General features: G+C 41.7%; 1 long non-coding RNA gene across 1 annotated transcript; it reads left to right on the top strand.

Moving 5' to 3' along the window:
• Positions 1 to 620: 620 nt before the first annotated feature.
• Positions 621 to 3651, top strand: LOC114548466 (uncharacterized). The gene is made up of 3 exons (XR_003691364.1): positions 621 to 738; positions 2030 to 2180; positions 3258 to 3651. It is a non-coding gene; the product is annotated as an uncharacterized LOC114548466 (long non-coding RNA).
• Positions 3652 to 22656: the final 19005 nt, after the last annotated feature.

Below are 22656 nucleotides of genomic sequence, written 5' to 3'. Positions count from 1 at the left end.
GCATTCTGTAATGTGATATCATTGAATTCATCCTTTTTAGTTTATGAGACCTAAGCCAAATATTGTTTAACTCAAAGAATATGATGTTAGGAGTTGAGCGTATTAGCTACCATGGTTTATGCTTTAAGTTTTTCTTCACAAAATAGTGTTGTTGTTAGCTATCTAGCTATCTATTACGTGATTAACCTTTTAATGCATCACATAACATTCTGTGTTACCTAAATTATACTGGTTCCTTGCATACTAATGCATGGCATGCATTTTTTTTTTATCTTGTTGTAATTGTGTTTTATAACACCATGCATGCACTTAAAAATATTAATTTTCATAATTTCATATGTAGAACAACAACCAATTACTTCCAATATGTGAGATGCTTTTCTTTTTTTAGTTTGCAGCCAACCTCGACCGAGATTTCAATTGAGCAGGAGGTCACATTGCCCACCACACCAAGGCGGATCATGCTAGGTACGAGAAATAGTTTGAAGAAGAGGAGGATGTTTTATTAGCCATGTATGTTTGGTATTCTGTGACACACTGTAGATGAGATAAGATGTTTGTTTGTTTTTAGGAAGAAGTTTGACGTCTTCCACCCATTGGATGGTCAGCATTGAGGGAAGGTCCTCTTTGAAGCTAACCAACTTAACGCCAGTGCTTTTGTCGTCTTCTTTGGCTCCTTTTATGCGTTCAATCTTGAATATCAAGAGTCAGCATCTACTACACTGGAGTTGGTACAAGGTAAGTAATTATCTGCATAAAGCATTTAAAAGGTAATGGTACATATTTGGACTATATGAGCACTCTATACACTTACTGACAAAGAGAAAACAACTGAGAAAAAGACTTGGGTATATAGAGCCCTATTACTGTGGTAACTTACAGTGAAAACACACCGGGCATGTAAGCGGTGCGCATACCTGCGTAGCGCAGCTATTTTTATTTCAGCGCCTATGTCATCCAATCGATCCGTTCATACTAGTCACGGAGCGGCCACTTCGGCCCGCGAGCTGCAGCAATAATTTCGTGTCATTCGGAGAATGTGTCAAGCAAGGCAGTTACTCACATAGACAGTATATAAGAATGGACCACCAGATCCCGTGTCTCTGGACGGAGACCAGTGAAGGCTATTAGAAGCACTTTTCCAGTGATGGCCAGCTTTACTGCGCAGCCTCCAACTGACAGAGACAACGTAGATGTGACGTGAGCAACATGTCTGAAAGTGTGAAGTCTTCTGGTAGCTGTGCCGAGAGAAATCTCAATCATTCCAAATCTTACAGAGATGGAGAGTGTAGGTATATGTAAGGAGATAACATAAGAACAGGCTAATTATTGATCACTAACATGCTAGTTAACATTAGTAATTAAACTTAAACAGCTAATGTAAGTCGAAACTGCCTGTGAGCTACTCCTCTACTATACGGTAATTCCTCTACTATGTGACAGTAAGTCACTTGGTTATGACACAATCGTTAGCCTATTTTTACAAACGTTATGTCGTAACGTGAGGTACAAGGTAATGGAGCCTTTTATACATTGTCGTGTTTCTTTAGAAATAAACAATGTCAAACAATGACAAATCAGTGGAATGCTAACGGGAGGTGATCGCTTTGTAGCATCAAAATGGCGCCATAGGAGGTTTGAGTTCTGAAGCGAAGCTTACCCCCTTGATTAATCACATACGGGAAGACCACAGTAGGTTCATGGGGATTTGGGCTGTCTTGACTTCTCACAGCGAGACACATGATCAGGCGCAAGGAGGGAGAGACCGATGGACGGACAGAGAGAGTGACACGGACACATATACTGTATATAGCCTACAATTACCACACTTTTCCCCACAAATCCTGTCTCTTTCTATCGGAGAGAGAGAGGGCCGAGAGAAGAAGGATGGCTTACGCGTACGTGCCCGGTGTGTTTTCGTTGTGACTTTCTGAACCGAATGTGCTCGCTGGCAGGTTTACTTCCATATATACTGTATATTTAAATATGACTGCTGATGATTATTATGATATATCTTATATATCTTAAGGATCAACCCAGATGAGGGAAGCAAGTGCATGGCCGAAGTGGGTACAAGCCGCAATACGGGAGTTGTCCAAAGAAAGGTGACAAGCATCAGCTCCCAAGTCACCACCTTCCTCCAACGGCTCACCGAGTTTGAGTGGAAGACATCAAACTAGGTAAGCATTTTATTGTGTGATGTAATATAGTTAACATCAGAAAAATGATTACACAGTGCGGCTACGTACCCTGCCTGCTCCAACATCGACAGAACTAAATGCACAGTTACTCGGTCACAGTTACTCAGCAAAAGTTACAAAGTGTTGTTTTAATTTCTAGTTAAAGTTTTCATGTTTTTTTTGTGTAAGTGACTGATAAGAACAACAATCTTTGAAATCGGTCCAGTATTGAGCAAGAACACTGACCTGCAGCTTCGAACCGGGCTCCAATGTAATCATATAGGGCAAATGTGTGTCGTCAATTTCGTCCACTAAAAGTTCTGTTTTTGCCACTGACCGTCTTAGATTATTATTCTAAGTGTCTGACAACATTATGGAAAGGATCCCTACAGAGATAGACATTTTAGTTAAAGCGGAAGATCCTTTTTGTTTAAACAAGAAACAGCCCTGAAATCACCATCACCAAACCCACCATACGATCAAAAGTTACTGTTTATTTACACCGAGTCTGGTGGGTTTAGCAATAGCAATTTTGGGGATGTTTTTATGATTTAGAAAAAAGATCTTACTCTTTAACAGAAGAACTGTTGACCTCGATAGGAATCCTTTCCATAATGTTGTCAGAGATTGTCAAAGATTGTTGTCACTTAGACACAAGAACATAGGAAAATAGGTCCAGGTTGAAAAAAGGTAAACTTTAGGATATACTGTATACTGTGGTAAATTTTGTAATTTATTTTATTTCTACTTTTCATGTTTATACAGATGTTTGAGAGGATTGGTCATAAAGATATGCCTTAAAGACATGGAAAAGTCATGAAAATATATTAAAAAATGTGTATGAATTCTGAAATTAGAAAATTAATCAAAACATTTTTTTTTAACTGTGCTGACAGACAGCAAAAGAAAGTAGAAAGACCTTTGAATTATCTGGGAGGAAAAACCCTGTAAACTACTACTACTGATCACTGATGTGTTATTTTTTATACTGTCATATTCTATGTTTTTGCAGAAATTGTAAGTCTGTTAACAGTTTAGATGAGATAAACTCATGACCTTTCTCTGCTTCCCATACAGTCCAGGACGGACCACCCCAGCAGATGTGGATCAGCAAGCATGAGTATCATGGGTCCGGCCCCTTCATCGTCCTTAACAAATGCTTCTCAACAGACTGCTTCTCCTTCCCCTCCCCAACCAAATGCCCAACAACTTCACCTCTGTGGTAAACAACCATACCACATTTTTCAAACATACTCAGGATTTCAAAGAAAAAAACAACTGCCGAGATAAAGGATGAACTGATGGCTAGGTTATTAATTAAAAAAATGTGCATGTGTTTTCTTTGAGTCAAATCAAATGGTAACTGCATTGCTCAGACATCAAGGCTGCCCATTGTTTGGCGCATACTTAAACATGGTTGTAGTATTGCTTGTGTGTAAATTGTGTCTGTTTTTTTTTTTTTATTATCTTGGTCTTGGTATTTGTACCTGTTTTAATACAAAAATAAAAATGTATTACTTTTGTACATGGACTAAAGTCAATTATTTGGAATTTATTAAATTCAATAGCATTTATGTAAAATAATCAATAGTTTGTACTACCAATGCCAAATTGTGTAATATACTGTGAACCACAATTGCAGTAAAACTATAATATATCATGACAGTTACAGTATAATTTAGGAAATTGTAATTACAGTACAATTACTGTAAGGTTATTATACTGTAAAACCAAGTTACAGTAAGGGTATTATACTGTAAAACTAAGTTACAGTAAGGGTATTATACTGTAAAACTAAGTTACAGTAAGGGTATTATACTGTACAATGGAACTGCGGTAAGGGCATCATACTGTAAATAACATGTACAGTTATGGTACTGTAATGGGTTAGTTACAGTAACTCACTGGCAACACGTTGCCAGTGAGTTACCGCAAATATACAATAAAAAGTCTAACAGTGTGCCCATGGCTGCTGCACCTGTAGCCTATTCCCCCTCTGTCTGAGACACCCTGTAGGAGCGCCTGTCTCGTTAAGCCCCCCCCATCTCGAAAAAAAGCCCAGTCTGCTCTGATTGGCCAGCACATGTCCCCGAGTCTCTGATTCTCCACTGTGTTGTTTCACTCCGGAGCCTGCGAAAAAAACACCAGTAAAGGCTTCTAAACCAAATACCACACAACTGGACATGTTCCAGCAGTAATGTGACTCGAAATTGGGGAGAAATTATCAACATTGGCCGCCAAGATAACAGCTATCTGGCTTTAGCACGCAGCTACTGTTGTTAGCAGTGGACAGTAATAGAATATAGCAGCACTTTCTGACGTCAAAAATCACTGATAAAGGCTTCTAAACCAAATACTACATAACTGGAAATGTTTCAGGAGTAATGTGACCCAGAATTTGGCAGAATTTAACATTTGCAGCCAAGATTACATCTTTTACTGCCGTTAGCATGTAGCTACATGCGACAAAGTTAACTCTGCAGTAGCTTACAAAAAAAGATGACTGATCATAGAAAGACCGGCTTGGAGTTGCGTAACACAGCCGAGAGTAGAAAAAAACTGGTGAAACGGTAGCGTTCAAAGGGATTTCTCTGAAATACTGTACAATTACCTCATTTAACATGAAAATCCAACTTTATGACATTATAGATATTAGGAAATACAGAAAAGCATAGTAGTTCCACTTTAAAGGATGCATACTTCGTCAAATCCTATTACAAGCAGGACAGAGCTGCTACCTTCCCTAAAATATAGCTATTAGCATCTAAAAATCAGTGTTGCCAACTTTTTTCCAATGAAAGTCGCTAGCACCAGCTCCAAAAGTCGCTAAAAGTCTAGATGATGTCATACGCTCATTTGCATATTTGTGACGACATTACGCAATCATTTGTATAAAGATTAGTGGTTGTGTCAGCAAGGTAGATAGAAAGAAATAGAACTCTTTAGCCAAATAATCACAAATTGAATACAGGAATTTATTTTACCTTAGAATTATTACTTAGTTAGCCTATCTTTGAAGTAAAGAAAACGAAATTCTACAAATGGAGGGAAAAAGATCGATAAAGAATTCTCAAAGAAGGCTGGCTTGCCCAGGGCCAGGCCAGCTCAGCGGAGTCTTTCTCCCGTCGCGTCCCGCTGTCTCTCCTACCTACACCGGCCCCCGCACCCTGTCCCCCCTCCCTTTATACCTGCCTGCGCAGTGCTGCTGCACAGGAGGAGAGAGGGGAGAGGCTGCTCCTCTGCTCCTCAGTCACAGAACAGAAGACTGTTTTGGCGGCTACAGGAGGGAAACACCTCGCAAGCTCGCTGGGCAATACTTTCTGTAGAAAAGTCGCCAGATTTCATTTCGTTTTTTTTTTTTTTTAAAAGTCGCTAAGGGGGTCTGAAAAGTCGCTAAATCTAGCGACAAAGTTGCCAAGTTGGCAACACTGCTAAAAGTATTAGCCAGTAGAACGGTTTTAGGTAAAGCTAGTTAGCTGGATATGCTAACGCTTGCAGCTTACTCTAGAGAAGATAAGCACTTTTTAAATCATCCCTTACTTTTCTGCTCTTGCGTGTTTGGTTTCTGCTGAAATAAAAATACCCCACCATCCAAACGTTTTACATACAGAGCATATCTCTTACTAGAGCTCAATGCACAACAACATGTCAAGAAATCCGAAGCTAGACAGGCCTGCTGTGCCTAGTGAAGGTTGCTGAGCTATGATTGGACAATTACAATCTTCTCCAACCTTCCATGTTTTTTGCATATCAGATCCTCTCTTTTTTATTTTTTTTGTGGGAGATACACATTTGTTAATGCCAATCTTTTTCAGGTAATGCTTTGATTTAATGCTATAACGATTAAATACAAAATTGCATCCCTAATGCTTAAAAAAACTAAAGTCATTGTTTTGGCTTCATAGATGAGCACTTCAAAGTATTATGCCAAATCATTGCTAACCACAAGACTTGTCACAAACTCCAAATCCGGGTAAATCACTGTTTGCTTCATAAGAATTATTGGTTCAGAACTTGTTTTGGGCTGAAAGTAGCTGTTTTCTCAAACAGTTTTATTTCAGGCCAGATTCTTCATAAAGCCCCCTGACTTCCCCTGGACTGCCACATGACGATGCATTTATTTTTTACTTGTAGATTTTAGAGTGTGTGGTCCATTTACCTTCTTTTCTTAGCTATGTTCCCTTGCAAATGCTCCGAACCTTTTCTCTTTGTTCACAGCTCAATTATTCTGACTGCTTAACGTCACACAACAAATCCCAGTGTTACCTTTCATTCTCATGCCAGCATCACTCATCCCCCCCCCCCAACCTGCCCATAACACACACATTTACCTCCTTACCTAGAAACGCTTATCAGTCATAACATCTCAGACTATGATATCATCAGTGAGCATCCACACGGGAAATGGTTGCGTATAAGGATTTGTCAGAACTGGAGCAATAAAAAGCCTGCATGGTAACAAAGCCTGGTAAATAATCACATACGTCATATTTTAAGATGTACGATGGATGACATAATTTAACCCGGTCAGTCAACCCCCACGCTGTGGTTGTAGTTCCTGAGGATGAGGATGAGCTACGGTACACTACAGGGGACACGTGAGTCACCGTGCTTTTATGGACAGATGTAAGAAAACAGTCACACGATGTGCTTCGTTGTGTAGATGATATCAGAATGTTAAAAGAAAAAGCAAAACGAAAACTCATCATTTGGCACGCTTTGTGTTTTAACAGCCCGTTCTCACTCCCAACTCGTCCAATACTGCCGCTTGGTCAGTGGCTCTCAGCGTTAGATACTAGGCCTGGCAAACTCGATTCCTTGCTTATTCGGCAAGGAAACTCAGTCCTACTCGCCTCCTCATGCAGCTGCTCACAGGAGAGCCATTTAGTCACGGGAAAGAAAGCATTTTGAGCCAGACTGTATATGTATTGCCTTAACTAAGTGTAGCCTAAGCAATATGGATGTGAATAGGCTTTCAATGTAGACATAGAAACAGGAACGGAGAAGGTTCGATACATTTACATGTATAAACAAGAAGAATTGATTCAGGAAAAATAATCTGTCCGCCCATCGTGTGTGTGTGTGTGTGTGTGTGTGTGTGCGCGCGTCTTTCTGTATATCTGTGCACAACTCATCCACTGCCACTTACCACACACATGCCAATAAATCTCCTTCACAGACTGCAAGGAACTTCCACAGAAAACCCTAGGGGCTGTTTTGTTGTAATCCACATTCTGTGATTACCTTTGTACATGAGACAGGGAGAGGAATGTTTGTTTTAACAGCTCCTGTTGGCGAAGTCACTTCAATGAACTAGGTCCAGCTAACCTGAGCTGTAGTTAATGTTTAGCTAACCTCAACCTACTGTTTTCCTGTCCTGCTGACAACAAAATGCTGTGAACGTTGTTGCTTTAAGCCAGTAGAAGTGTACCTGACTATGCTGGGACCTTCAAACTCAACAAACTTTGTTTTTCTGTCACGTTCCTAAGCAAAAAATATAGGCTACTTGTATAACAAGCTCAAGCTCCTACACTTTGTTCAGTGTGTGCCACCATTCCCCAGTTGTAACTGAACTGCGTGGAGCGTGTTGCGTGCTGTGCCAAGGCTACGTTTTCCCAAGCATCATAAACTGCCCTCAGTGCATGAAACTGGCCGTAGGGTGCCCTGTAAAGAGACCAGGGGATGTGAGTTGGGTGCCAAAGCTTTATGATATGTTGCATACAGAATGTTTGACTATTAAACACTTATTGCCCTGTATACTTTGTTGTTTGGTACAAGTTAGTCTCGCATTGCCAGACCTATCAGCGCTGTGGAGTAAGGTCCAGCTACACCACACATACATTCTGGGATAGGAGGAAAAAAAACGCTCTGGCTTGTTTGCATTTCTTTAAACCAATCACAATCGTTCCTGGGTGGCGCTAAGCTCCCAACACAGCGACGGTGGCTCTGCAAAATAGTCTCGGGAAGGTTCTTGTTTTGGCGGAACATTTGCCCCCCGCAAAAGAAAACGTTGCATACAATATTAAATGAAGTTAACTACCATCACAATACAGTAAGGTGAGCTATTTAAATTAGCCGGATACACGGTTAAACGCCGTGTGTCCACAGTGTTCCTGCCACAATCGGTCCCAAAAACGTCCCGCTTAGAGAGTAAATGCCTTAAACGTATTCTTTGTAAATCTTTACAATCATTCCCTGACAGAACCAAGCAGGCATGCCTTATTGCACGACCCAATTTTTCTTTATGCTATTTTCAGCGTATAGCTTGCTAGCCCGAAGTTTGTTGTTGTTTTCCGAAGGGAACGGAGTTTGAGAACGACAACACATTGAGAGTGGAAGGTGACTGACATTGTTGTCAGGTAATTATCCTGGAAATGTACTTCGGTTGATCCGGACTAGCGTTGACCTGCTTATCTTCGGAGTGCAGCATTGCTCATTATAAGATGAGAGGCTAAGCACTACTGTATGTTTTCTCTCTTTTTAGTACGCAGTGGCTTGGCACTTTATAACTTTACTTTTTTTGTGTGTGTGTGTGTGTGTGTGTGTGTGTGTGTGTTAATGGAGAGATGAAAGCAACCAAGCAACTAATCTTAGAGGGCTGCAATCAGACACAAACATAAATACACCCCAAGAGAGGAGTAACAAAATACCAGGCTAATTCCAGTGAAAAGAGATAACAAGCAGCGGTGCTACTCAGTACACTGAGCACAAGCATACACGCACACAGGTGGGCCAGTCAGGTCATCTGGAATCAGTTAATGCTCCCCAGGATCGTTTCTCCACTGCTGCTGTTTAACTGTTTGCCAGCTGGCCTCAGACCAGCGCACTGAAGAGACAATCGGCCTCCTCTGCGAGACAGACAGACACACAGGAAGGAATCCTTGACACCTGAATCACGAGAGGGAAAATCTGATCAAATATTAAGGCTTGAGAGTAATGTAAGGATTTAATCAGCGAATGAGTGCATATATGGAGTATATTTAAGCAGCCAATCCTCACTGGTGTAAGTTGAGATAAAGATGGCAAACACTGTGAAAACATACAGAACCATGTTTATGTTGGAACAATGCAGCCGTATTGAAATAAACTGAGGAAAATATGTAATGATAAACTCAGCTCATGCAAAGCAGGTACAATAACTGCTTGTTTGCAATCAATGAACATCTAGAATGGCATCACGCAGTGGAAAAACAGGCTACATTTTTGATATATGAACTTAAAGGATGCTTAGCTCCGAAGCACTTCATAGTAAAAGATTGTCTGCACTTTTAGTATGAGTATTACACGTTTAGCTATGGTTGACTGAACAGTTTGTAATTTATGCTAATGTTTGCTCTAGACTGACTTGACTTGAAAAGACATGCTTTTACCTGGCAATCTATCCATCTCTCTTGTAGACATACCTGATACAGCATGGTGCCCGTCTGTCTGTCTGCCTGTTTGTCCCTCCTAATTTCCCCATCTCTTCTTTTGGGAGACAAGAAATAAAATGTCAACTACATGCTCTGACTTAGCCCGATTCCAGACCTCTGAATTGAAGCCCGCATCAGCTATGGTGTTGTGCTAATTGATTGTGATTGAACTAGTTGGAAAAGCAGTCAAGCCAATCGAGGATTTTTATTATTGGCGTTGAAATTGATCATTGCATCAATGCATCGCGATGCGGACGTGCACGTTTCTGCATCAATGCGGTGACAGGCCATAATCCATTATTGCCTACTGTTAGTTGATAATGTTTTGTTTGCTGCTTTTTTCGTTTTTGCCTTTTGTCTGCTGTGTTCAGACTCCGCTACATTCCGGAAGAGTCTTTTTTTAAGAGCAGATACAATAAAACGGGGATCATATATATCTAACTGCTTGAATTTGTTGATGAATACCATGTGTAGCGATAATGTTATAAATTTGAGGAGGTGCCGCATCGTGATATCACATCGAATCGTTCACAGGATAATCGTAATAGAATTGAATTGTGACACCAGTGGAGGTTCAAGCCCCTAATTTGTATGCAGGATTAAGAATTGGGACATTGACTTATGCCAGAGCAAAACAAAAAGTGAGGCAAAATGGACACGTGGACATGGAGTTCCGTTCATATTGGACGATACCGCACCTCAGGATTTACGTCAACTACCAATGTTCAAGGCAAATGCTGGAAGTAGTTTGTGCTTTCGACATATCTAACTTTTTTTCCCTGCAGGAGGTCTGAGTTTGCATCCCATCAAGACCTGTAATTAACGTTGGCACTGTAACCACAATCTTTCCTAAACTTGCAATCATATCACATCCATACAGGGATTGTACTGGGATTGGATCAGTACTCTGTATCGGCCAATACACAAGTATAGGTATCAGAATCGGTATTGGGAAGAAAAAATGGTGTCGGACCATCTCTAATCAGTGTAATCATTCTAATCATTTGGTCTTGGCGATGGGTGGCGCCTGGGTAGAGCATGCAGGAAGCAGTACATGAAGCAGATTACATCGTGGTCACATAGCCGGTTCATAATTTGGTCATAAACAATCAAGTTTTTTACTGTTCCTTGAATTTGTCTGATCGTTTCGGCGTCAGCCTTTACCAATACCAGTTTCCAAATCTCGTCGTCTCTCCAGTGAGACATTTTCATTGCTGTCTTTTTGTAAACGACCCTTCTTCTTGTAGTATTCCAGTTTTCACACCAGCTTAAATATGATAGAATCTTCGTTAACATGCCCACTCGCTCGCTGTGAATTCTCCCAATTAGTGAGCTGCTCTCTTCACACGTGGGCTAAATTGGACATTACACAGACTTTGTTTAAGGGAGCTGGCAGGGTAAAGTCCATTCATTGCCTGCTCCAACTGAATTGAACATGGCTTTCTCACTAACAGCTCCACAGTTGCAGTGCATGTGTGAAGGCTCAAGTATTTTCATTGCCTAACCCTAACCATACCATACACAATTGTTTATTTTTCCTTACAACTCTATATCTAACCTATATATATATATATATATATATATATATATATATATATATATATATATATATATATATATATATATATATATATATACAGTAGATGCTATGCACAGCCTTTGTAGAGAGATAGAATTTAGAAACATTGACATTGGATGTAATCAACGAGTGCACATCTTGAAGTCCCTACTGCACTTGCATCATTAATGAAGAGATAACTTTTATGTTACATTGCATGGGGATTTCCAGACTTGAAGCACTGGCTACTGTATCCTATAGGTGATTCATTGGCTGGTGTGAAGGCCATTTAATATGTGTAATCATCCAAATCTCCTATGTTGAAATTTGTCCCCAGGCTCCGTCTGAGCCAGATTTTTGTCTTAATTTTGGCTGGATACTGTACTGAATATTGTCAGTTCAGATACCACATCTGTAGACATTGTATGCAGGCATACTGGACAACCCTATATTTATAATTGAAAGAAAAGAAAACAAAGGGAAAAATCTGTTTGTTCAATGTAACACTATTGACATGCCAACCCTACTGTAGTTAATTGTGAAAATCCTTTCAGCATTTTGTTCCCATGCAAAAATCATCCAACAGGCGTTTGTCACAGTGTACATTTTGACTTGTCATAGTAGGAAAAGCCCAGGTTTTTCTTGACTTGAACGTTCACGATGGCTCTGTTCAAGTCAAGTGTCCCAGTTAGCCACGTGCCATGTGACAGTGAGCCAGCATGCACGAACCTGAAGCAGCTAAATGGAATTCAGCCATCATTTATCATTATCATACTCCACACAAGACATGTCAATGGTCTTTCAGTGAGTGTCTATAGTGTTTGTTTCAACTCCTATAAAATGATCCGCTGAATACCATGGCCTTTTCATAGTTGGACACTCAATTAAGCCAATTACTCTGCACTCAAGAATGAAATTGAATATGCAGATTCGCATGAACCTTTCTGTTTACATTTATGCTCTAAAAGTGATAAACCCTTATAATTTCTGTCACCACCTTTTTTTCTAGTGCTACAATGTTAAGGTTGCAATGCATCCAACAAATATTTTGTTGAGAAGTGATTGTTGTGGTGGAAAAGATGAGAGAATAGGGTCGGGTTGGCATGATGCTTTGAGTGTAACTTCATTAGCTGTTTGTCTATGTCATTGGCTGACTGGTTACTTTTTCAGTAGTTAAAAAGCGTGGTGGATGATAGAAGGGAGAGAGTGAGCTATGCATGTCTAATGACCACAGAGCTTATAGCCAACCAGCTGGCACAAACCTTTATGCTGTAATATCTGCAGCCAGCAACCCACTGGCACTACTAAGCAACTGTCGTCATTCTCTTTATGAAGTATGGACACCGTTGCATCGCAGCGGACAAACAGACCGAGCTTGTTGAGCTGTCAGTCACATTAACGAGCCAGTAAAATCCCACCCTCGCTGTTGCAGGGGCGGGACCCTGGGTAGGGGGTTGTTGCCTTGTTAAAGTTAATGAGTGCTCATATCTTTTACTGGCAAATTTTCACCTGCATGGCATGGGGCTCGAACACCACAGCCTGTCTCCTATCCAAACACTGCTGCTACTGCTTTTTTGTTAATGAAAGGATGACGCAAGTGTGTTGTGCATGGTGTATGTAGGTGTGAACAGTCGGTTGTTTTCATAATTCCTTGGTCCCCATGGTGTCACTACTTCTGTGCAATGATGCAAGCTGCAAAGGGAGCCAACGTTCTCAAATGTTTGCCCACTCAACACAGGCAGCCCTACTAGAAGAACCATTTTTTTTTTTATTTTGAACTATTTGATCGAAGATTCAATAAAAACCATTACGATTTGGCCAGACATTCCAATATTTATTGCATGATAGTTTGCGTAACTCTGTCCTATGGGTACATTTCGAGCCATACCAAAAAAGTAGTAGTAGTACCAAAGAAAGAGGCTAAAAACCCAGCAATAAAGGTAACTTGAATAAGTATGTGGAAAAACAAGTCAAACGTACTTACCTTGCATACCTACATTTTACCCAAAGTTCACACTAGTAAAAAGTGGGCATGAAGGGTGTTCAGATTAGGTTTAATGTAAAACTTAACAATATTGCCTACAGTAATGGCAGAGTTGCTCTGGGGGCAAAGATAATCTCATTGGTTGAGGTTAAGTTCAAATGCTCTGCATGTTCCTCAAGATTGTCTAGAAAGAACAAAGAACATCAAAAACAATAGGTATTATGTCTGTAATTTTCCATCCAGAAGATCACTTTGACGGATCCACATAGTCACATTAGCCTTTTGGTTTTACCAAAATTGCCCCACAAACAGTTCCGAAAAATCATGTGATGTCACGGTTCCAATTGTCTGTATCCACGATGTTCCACTTCCGGGATTGCCCTGTTGCTGCCGGAAATTCCGCCGTATATCCTAATTTTCAGCCGGATGTCCACCACTTTACGCTTTCTTTGGTTGTAATTTTAAACTCCAGTGGATTTCTGAGGACTATGGTTAATTGCTCCTCAGATCTCTGCAGGGTAAATCCAGACAGCTAGCTAGACTATCTGTCCAATCAGATGTTTCTGTTGCACGACCAAAACAACCTTTGAACGTACACATGTTCAACCAAAACAAGTTCCTTCCCGAGGCTATTCTGCAGCGGCACCGGGGCTCCGCTTAGCGCCACCCATGCCGATTTTGATTGGTTTAAAGACATGCCAATAAACCAGAGCACGTTTTTCTCCCATCCCAAAATGCTGTGTGGACTAGCCAGACCCTCCTCCGCTTCGCTGTGGATGAAGGTCTGGCAGTGTAAGACTATACGGTTCCAATAAATATTGAGCAGAGCGATTGCAAATAGTAAAACAGTGTATGAGAGTTTGTACTCTGCTAGAGTGATGATGACACATCCCCATGATAATGACTTCCCAATCCCCACCCACAACGCATCAATGTTGTGTGTTGGCCATCCGTGTGAATGCTCGAGGTTTTCCCCGTACCCTAATTTATCTTTCAATTTGTTGACTTCATGCTGTTTGGGGACACTCTACACAGCCTTGTACTCACCATTACCTGTGTATTAGGCTGATCCTGTGCTCTGTGATTATCCATGGAAAAGTACTTAAAGGGTCATTTAAAAATTTATTTTCCATCCGACATCAGATTATGTGCTTCACCGCAGCTTAGCTGAGGTTTCTGAGCCTTTTATGTACCCCGTGGGGACCAGAGTTGTTACCATATCATTTCGCAGTTGAATGTGGGACAAGATAAATAGTTGTCATCTTTACGGGATACTATGGTGAAATCTGTGGTTTGAATTTCCTTGGCTGACTACGGAGGTCACCATGACAACCAGGGAATGTTTCCATTAAAGACAACAGTGTGGTGGTTCATCTCTTTCTTTGTTGCCACAGAGCGTGTGTACTTGCATGTGCAGCGTGCACTGTGTCGGTGTGACGTGTGTGCACACGATCCAGTCCCAGGTATTCGTCCACGGGGCACCACGCTGACCAAACAAACCTGTCGAGGGAGACGCGTGACGGAAGGTCCGCACGTAAACCTGATCCTCTGTTTGCAGGAAAAGCCAAACAGGCTGTGTTAACCAACCACTCCGATGTTATCTGAGAGAACCTGATCTCTGTCTGTGGCTGGGGGGGGGAGGTGCGGGAATGTGGCTCAGCTTGACTGAGGTATCCCAACCACACACAGCCAGGACTCCACTTCTGACATTGAAGAGGGACACTCCCAGCTACAGTGTTTTATTTTCTTTATTCTGTCATCTTTGTGAAATGAAGCCTGACATGAAGGATTGAGGACAGCAATGTGGAAATGAGATGCGCCGCTTGAGATCTGGCGGAAATTAGGGGGAAAGTACACTTGGACTGACAAAAGATTACATGCTCGCCAAGATCAGTCAAAACTTTCACGGGGTCCAGTCATATGTTGTGTAGACAAATTAACTATAATCACTGTGAATTTCTGTTTTTCTTCGTTCACATGTATTATTAAGAAGAAATCTTAGCTTTAAATTGAATATAAAAAGGAACAGAAACCCACCACACGCTGAAGTGCCGCGAATAGCCACGATACGCCACGAAGCGCCGTGAAGCGGAGCTGTTTTCATTTCAGCTGTGTGGCCAATCCATCTGGCCACACAGTGAATCCCCCATACACACACATAAGAGATGCGCGCTGATTGGTTGAGCGAATCCCCCGTACACACCCATTAGAGACGCGCTGATTGGTTGAGCAAATCCCCCATACACACACATTAGAGACGCGCGCTGATTGGTTGAGCGAATCCCCCATACACACACATTAGAGAAGCGACAGACTCTTATATTCCAAACACTGCAAGGTTTCATTACCAAATTCACTTATGATACTTTTTTATGCGAGAAATCAACTATATAAAGCTCAAATATGGGCAGTTTTACGAAAATGTATGGCTAATTGCAAATTTGGTAAGACGTGTTGGACTTTAGGAGCTCCACACAGTCTGACGAGAAAGCGGCAAAGTCACCATACCCAGCGCAAAGTCACCCTTTGTGGATACTGCACTACCGGGTTTCCGCCGCCGGCTGCCGGCATAACTATAATATATTTACAGTTTGAATTTCGTCACGCCACTTATATAACATCTACCCCAATGTATTACAAAGCTAACGTTGTGTTCGTTTTCAATGTAAGGCATTTTTATGAACGTCACTCATTTTGTTAGGAGGAGTAGCTAGCTAGCTATATGTCCCATTCGCCACTTATACAACATCTACCTAAAGGTCTTATAAAGCTAGCAATGGTGTCCGATTTCAAGTTAATGAATATTTGTGAACATTAAGGGTTTTGTTAGCTGCGACTGTCCCTTCAATCCTAGCTATGTGTAGCTACAAATCACGGATCGTTAGCTTCATTTTCGGGGTAATTCGAGTATATTTACAGTTTGAATTTCGTCACGCCACTTATACAACATCTACTTAAAGGTCTTATAAAGCTAACAACGGTGTCAGATTTCAATTTTATAAATTTTTGTGAATTTCAGAGGAATTATAAGAGGAGGCTAGCTAGCTCTCATTGATAGAGCTAGCTCCATCCAGCCGAAGGCTCTATCAATGAGACTCGCGGACAAGAGGTGTTTATTTTACCGATCGTTTGTTTAAATAACTCAACACATTATAACTACACACATTATAAGATTAACTGGAACCTGTGGTAAGAGATTGCTGGCATAACAAGCTCGCTGACCGCGCTCTCACTCACACACACGGGGCATTTTGCACGGAGAGGGGAGCTGCAGGCCCTGGAGCTCTGTCAGAGCAGCAGCGTTTGTTAGTCCATTAACCCACAAAACGGTGACTTTGCAGGTATGGAGTGCCGTGGGCTGCCAGCCCTGACTGAGCTCAATCTACCTCACAGCAGGCCGGGGTCTGTGAAGGAAGGCAGGCCAGGCGGCGAGGCAGCAACACAGGCAGCACCGGCCGCTGAACTCCGACACACAGTCAGACAAAAATTGCAATTAGACATCAATTTTCGTAAAATGGCCCATATTTGACCTCTACATAGTTGATTTCTCGCGTAAAAAAAGTTTCAGATGTGAATTTTGTAATGGAATAGCAGAGATCTGCGCGACCTAGATTCAGAAGACTACCTGATCTCAGGTCAGTTGTGTAGCCTATGTAAATGTTGGGGCGTGACCGTTCTCTTAATAAACCCATGGGTGTCACAAAGGTACAGGTCTTGGGATGCTTCCGTAAGCTTCCAGCTTTGTTGAGATTCGCCCGTTTTCAGCGGCAGTTTCAAAATATGAGATTTTCATAGTAAAGGGGTGTCAATGGGATTTTGAGCTTCTATGTAGGTCCTATTTACCCACCGAATTGTCGTTATTCAACTATGACAAGGTAAAATCGGTTTTGCATTCTATCACCCCTTTAACTTTAAATGTTAATTTACAGCGAAACTACAAAATAAAATGCTATTTTGTGTGCGTTTCCATCCACTAAGGTGGGAAACCATGTAGTTACTGTGATGGAATTAGGGCATTTCTGTATGTTTCTAGTATGTAGTATGAGGAAGGTTACAGACAACACAGATCTGATTTCCTTTCTGCCACAAGTACGTCGTGATTTATTTGCAAACTCTGTTTCCATTACACTTTGTCACATATTTTTATTGACACTTTTAACTTTTTCACATTAACCAAGCAATATTTGGACTCTTTTTAAATTTGGTATTTGTGGTGTTTGACATTTTATCAGAATACAGCATAGAAAATCTGCTTCGAAATGTAGGAAATATGTAGGATAGCAACATAATGTAATTCTGCTAAATAAAACATCACATAAAATAGCATGTTCATTGTTGATTTCACTTGTTTTCATTTTAAACAAATTGTATATCCAAATACTATACACATTTTCTATAGGCTCAGTCAAATTAGTTGGTCATGTGACATGTGGCTGGGAAGATTTGCAAAATAGGCAGCCAAGTGACAGTACTCTGATCACATGGAAATCACAATTGTCAGATTGACAGCACTCTAGCCCAATAGCTGGGGGTGGGGGGTGGCACCAGGGGGGCCAATCATATTTCAACGGGAGCCGGTGCCACCCCGTTGCTCCATTCTAGCCCCGCCCCTGCCTGTTTGTAGGTGTTGTATGATGCATTAAACTAATAAAGGTTGCAAAACAAAACCAAGGTTACCAAGATATCCTCACACTAGGCTGGGAGGATCAGGGTGGCACACACTAAGGTAGCAATGGTTTACAGAAGGAACAGGATGTCTGAAACAGAAACTGATGTGATGCTGAAATTACAAAAAAAGATCACATTTCTTCATCCCCTTGGTCCAAAACAGACAACTCACAGTAAAGTGAAGCAGTTCAAACCACAAAACATACCCGGAGCTTGAAAGTGCCACGAAATGCTGTTCCAGTACCGCAGTACATTGTGACACAAGTCAGTACCAAGCCTTTTCTGTTATGGCTCCTTGTCCTTCATGTTAATGCAGTAAACGCTGCCCTGGTACATCAAATATGACAACTAACTGAAATGAATGATGTAAGGTTTACATGTTTTCATGGCGACGGTCACAAATCCAGGTTACATCAGAATCTGATACCAATGGAACACATATTAAAGAATAAAAATGGATGTCATCATGCGGATTCTTTGCTGTTCACACACTAAATGATCACGTTGGCTTTTGCCCTTACTCAAAAAACGTAAACGTTAGTTTCACATGTATGTTTTTACCTCAATTCTAATATATTCTTATGGCCTTTAACTTCTTTAAAAAAAAAATTCCCATCCGTAGAGCAACGCGTTCTCATTAACGGGTCTGTACGATATCCTACAAAAAAGAGTGCGCACCAATTCGTACGATATTCTACGAAATTAGGCAACCGCCGGGTACAGAGCTCCATGAACTGGCGCTCGTACCACCAGCAGTTGGTAGTTGAGATTGGCCGACAATAGGTTACTGGTAGCCAGCTACAGTGCCCCGCGGGCTAGTTATGTTTAGGAAAAATATCGTGGTTTGGAATAAAACACTCACGTCGAAGGAACACACGTCTCCTGGGTGAAAGTCTTTTGTTTTCCCCGGGACACAAACTCCGCTCCTCGGCTTGAAAGCGCTGTGTCTTACGACCCACCCATCCACCCTGACCTCCTCCCTACGTGGCTTAATGTGGTGCATGCAGCAATAAATCTGTGGAATACACAAGTTACAGTGCTTTACTTTCCGTAGCTATATATATATATATATATATATATATATATATATAGAAATGGTTCATGAGAACAGCCTGCTTAGAGGCTAACAAAGTTGGGATTTAGGTGACTTTGCTGTCCCCTCTATCTGACTGTAAGCTCACACAGATTCGTACCGTACTTACTCCAGTGGTTAAAAAGAAGAAGCCATTATGTAGTGTTTCGCCACTGTTTGGTGAAGCAGCAGCGCTGTTGCTACAGCTGATGCCCTGTTACTGAAGCCACGTAATACCACGTAATATGATGTCTTTGTTCGCTCGCTGCAGCTCAGCGGTTGCATTTGATTCACTTGTTTTCCACATTGCGCCGTGCCAGCGCTATGGTTAGCAGCGAAGCGCTCCCGAGGGGCATGACTCTCTTTGGTTTTGGACGCGACAGGCCTTACTTCCATTTAATGAGGCCCGTCTTTAAAAAAAAAAAAAAAAAAAAAAAAAAAAAATGAGAGACCGAGAAAGAGAGTGAGAGAAACGTATCCCTCACTGGAACAGCTGCATCTGTGGTGTTCTCCTCAGATTGCGCTGTGGTTTTGGGAGTCGTGCCCTTTAGACACTCTACCTCTGCTCCGAAGTTTGATGGCAGCCCATCTGAGACACAGAGAGAGAGAGCGAAAGAGAGAGGGAGAATCAGATATACACCATTGGCACAAAGCAACATGTGTTCTTCCAGACTGATAGCACATAATTAATAAAAACAAAATGGCCCTTATTAGGTAACATTCCGGAAAGTCCTCGGTTGACAAAATGGCAACCACTTATGCAAACCGAAACTTTTTAATAATAAAGAAATATGGCTCGATGAACGCTGTGTTATGATTCGATCTCCTTCATGGACATTTTGAAATAGAACTACTCGAGCGCTACATGGCAGCGGGCTTCGCCACAGTTAACCAAAACGCCACGCAACATTTAGCCTCCAGCTCTGCCAGAAAGTCTCAGCCACAGGCCTGATACCCAAGACCAGACACGTGTAGGAGAGCAGCATGGAGAAATAATCACTGAAAGGGAAAAGAAGAGGGAATTGGAGGAGAATGAGAGGAGTAATAAAACTCAAGCGGGGTGTCACAGCCAGGGCTTGTGGTTTAGGCTTGGGGTAGAGGCACTGAAAACAAATTCATCGAGCACATTTTGCGCGCGCGAAGCTTGACGTAGCATCGCTGCGTCGCATCCTATAATGAGTCTTTAGGGTTCCTTTCCCTACGATTTATCTCTCTTGCGCGGTTCAGCTGATCAACACAAACTTTTACAAAGAACCAGGATGTACCACAAACTACGATATGCAAGTGCAATTGTTTGTACTTGTTATTCTGTGGTGCATAGTAAGTACTTTGTTTTCCTTGTGGTACAGCACACATTGTGGGTTACTTGTGGCAATAAGCGACAACCCCCTCTTTTAAATCAGAAGGCTGCTTTTCCATTGGTCAGGCGTATCAAAAGGGCTGCATTCACTTGTCGGTAACTGTGCGTGGGTCGATATCTTCGTTCCTGCTCTTTCAGTCAATACGTATCGCTTTGTAATAATCATCTGAGCTCCTTCTCTCAGCTGCTAGCCAAAGGGGCACAGACGCCAACAACACAACCGGAGGAAAACAACAGATAAAAGGAGAAAGAAGCTCACTAAGAAAAGAGGAGTGCAGGAAGGGAGGGAGGTGCAAATAGAGTCAAGGCCAGACAGAGGGAGGGAGGAGAGGAAGCACTTCTACCTGTTAGTCCAGAGCAGGGAGTTGTGTAACCTTGGCATGCGATCTTATCCAGGGCGTGAGTCGACCTTCCTCACCTTTGAGTTTTTCATTAGCCTACCACCAGTGTTCGAAATATACACTGGCCTTTGGGGGAGACCACTTTTCTTTTTCTTTTTTGCGCTTGTGACTCACAATGTCTTACAAAAGATTCAGCTACAAGTGTATGCACTATACAGGATTTACCCTATTATACTTTATCGACAGGAATGAATAGGTCAAACAGTCACCAACAAATAGTCTATACACAAAGCATCAGGCTGTCTTTGACAGGTTAGTTACTCGGGCTACCGAAGAATACCATAATTCCTCCGTCCAATTAGGCCTAAGCGGCGCACCCCAAGCATCCATCCTTAACAAACAGCCATGTAAATGGGCTCTTCCAGTCTCTCCACTGCTGGCTGTTCCAATTTAACGGGAGAGAGGAGCAAGAGGGGTTTTCTGATTCTGTTGCTTCTGTGTCACATCACACCATTTTTTTTTTTTTCCTAATAATATGTAGTACCTAACACCTGCACAGCATGGACAGATTATGAGACAATGGGTCCCTAGGCACGGACGTGCAATAGGCCCCAGCATATTTCCTACATAGGAGCAAGACACAGACTTAGTGATGCTTTTGCCTCTCTTTTTTTGTTGTTTCACGTGTCTATGTAGACATTGTTTTGTGTCTCTTTGTGGTTGTTTTGTGTCACTTTGTGGTTGTTTTGTGTCTCTATGTCGTCGCTTTATATCATTTTGTGGTTGTTTTGTGTCTTTTTGTGGTCATTTTGGGTGTCTTTATAATCATTTTGTGTTTCTTTTGAAGTCTTTGTGTCTCTTTGTGTTCATTTTGTGTCTCTTTGTGCTTGTTTTGTTTCTCTTTGTTGTCACTTTGAGGTGTTTTTGTGTCTCATTGTCCTTGTTTTGGCCTTTTTTTGTTATTTTATGTCTCTTTGTAGCCTTTTTATGTTTCTTTGTGGTTATTCTGCATCTCTTCCTGGTCAGTATGTCTCTCTTTAAGTGACATTTTGCTGGTAAAGACTGGGTGCCCTGACACTTTGGGCCCTTGGCCTTTGCCCGGTAGGTCCGTTCAGTAATCCATCCATGCCTTCAGCGGTACTCCTGGTCTTCAAAATCCAAATCCTTTTAGGCTGTGGAAGAAGTTGTATTCATACAGGACCAATGTAGAATATACGTGGGAATATATGTGGGAACTTTTTGTGCTACAAGAAGTCTTTCTTCTTCTGGTAATATCCAAACATGGAAAATATAGTTATTTCTCACCATCAAACATATATGGCATTCTATATTTGTGAATGATCAGTCCTACGTCATTAACACCGGAAACCTTATGCAATTCACTGGGAGACTGGCAGGATGACGAGTGAGCAGCGAGCCCCGTGGGGAGCCCTGGGTTAACCACTAACAACCAGAGGTTTTTCAGCGCAGACCATGCTGCGCTTTAAACAGCCACTTTGCCAGCACAGTGGTGAATGTATGGTGCCAGCCGGGAAGGCCGAGCTAGCTGGGCAACCACCAATATTCATTGTTCACACATATGAAAGGCAAAAGGGAATGGACAGCTCCAAGAAAATCTATTATGGAGTGGTATTAAAGAAAACAGTTGGAAAATACTCAAGGACAAGCAAAAGAACTTCCCTTTTTCCATCCACTTTCTGCCTCTGTTAGCCACCTTTTCCTTTATCTCTTCATCCAACAAAGCTGGGAACACAGTGGAGTGGCAGGAATAGAGAGAGAAAGCGAAGCCATGTCTGAGTAAGAGCACCGCTCAAGTTCATAATCAGCCAAATTAACTTTATGCTCACTGACGAGCTGTTCCACTGAAAGCTCCACTCCCTGCCAGGGGCGTGTGGGTGACTGTGAGCCAGCACGACAATAAAAACCATTGTTGCATTTGTTTAGACAGCCCGTCCAAGTTCAACCCTCTCCATCGGACCAGGTTTGTCGGCCCAATAATGGCACCTAATTGTATTTCCAAACGCTTGCATCCTCTTGTTGTATGTTGAAGTTATTTTTTGTCTTTTTGACTCTGGGACTTG

The sequence above is a fragment of the Perca flavescens genome, chromosome 21 (assembly GCF_004354835.1).
Source record: "Perca flavescens isolate YP-PL-M2 chromosome 21, PFLA_1.0, whole genome shotgun sequence".
In the NCBI taxonomy this organism is placed as follows: domain Eukaryota; kingdom Metazoa; phylum Chordata; class Actinopteri; order Perciformes; family Percidae; genus Perca; species Perca flavescens.
Note: the sequence above shows the minus strand (reverse complement) of the source record. Positions and strands in the feature narration are given on the sequence as shown.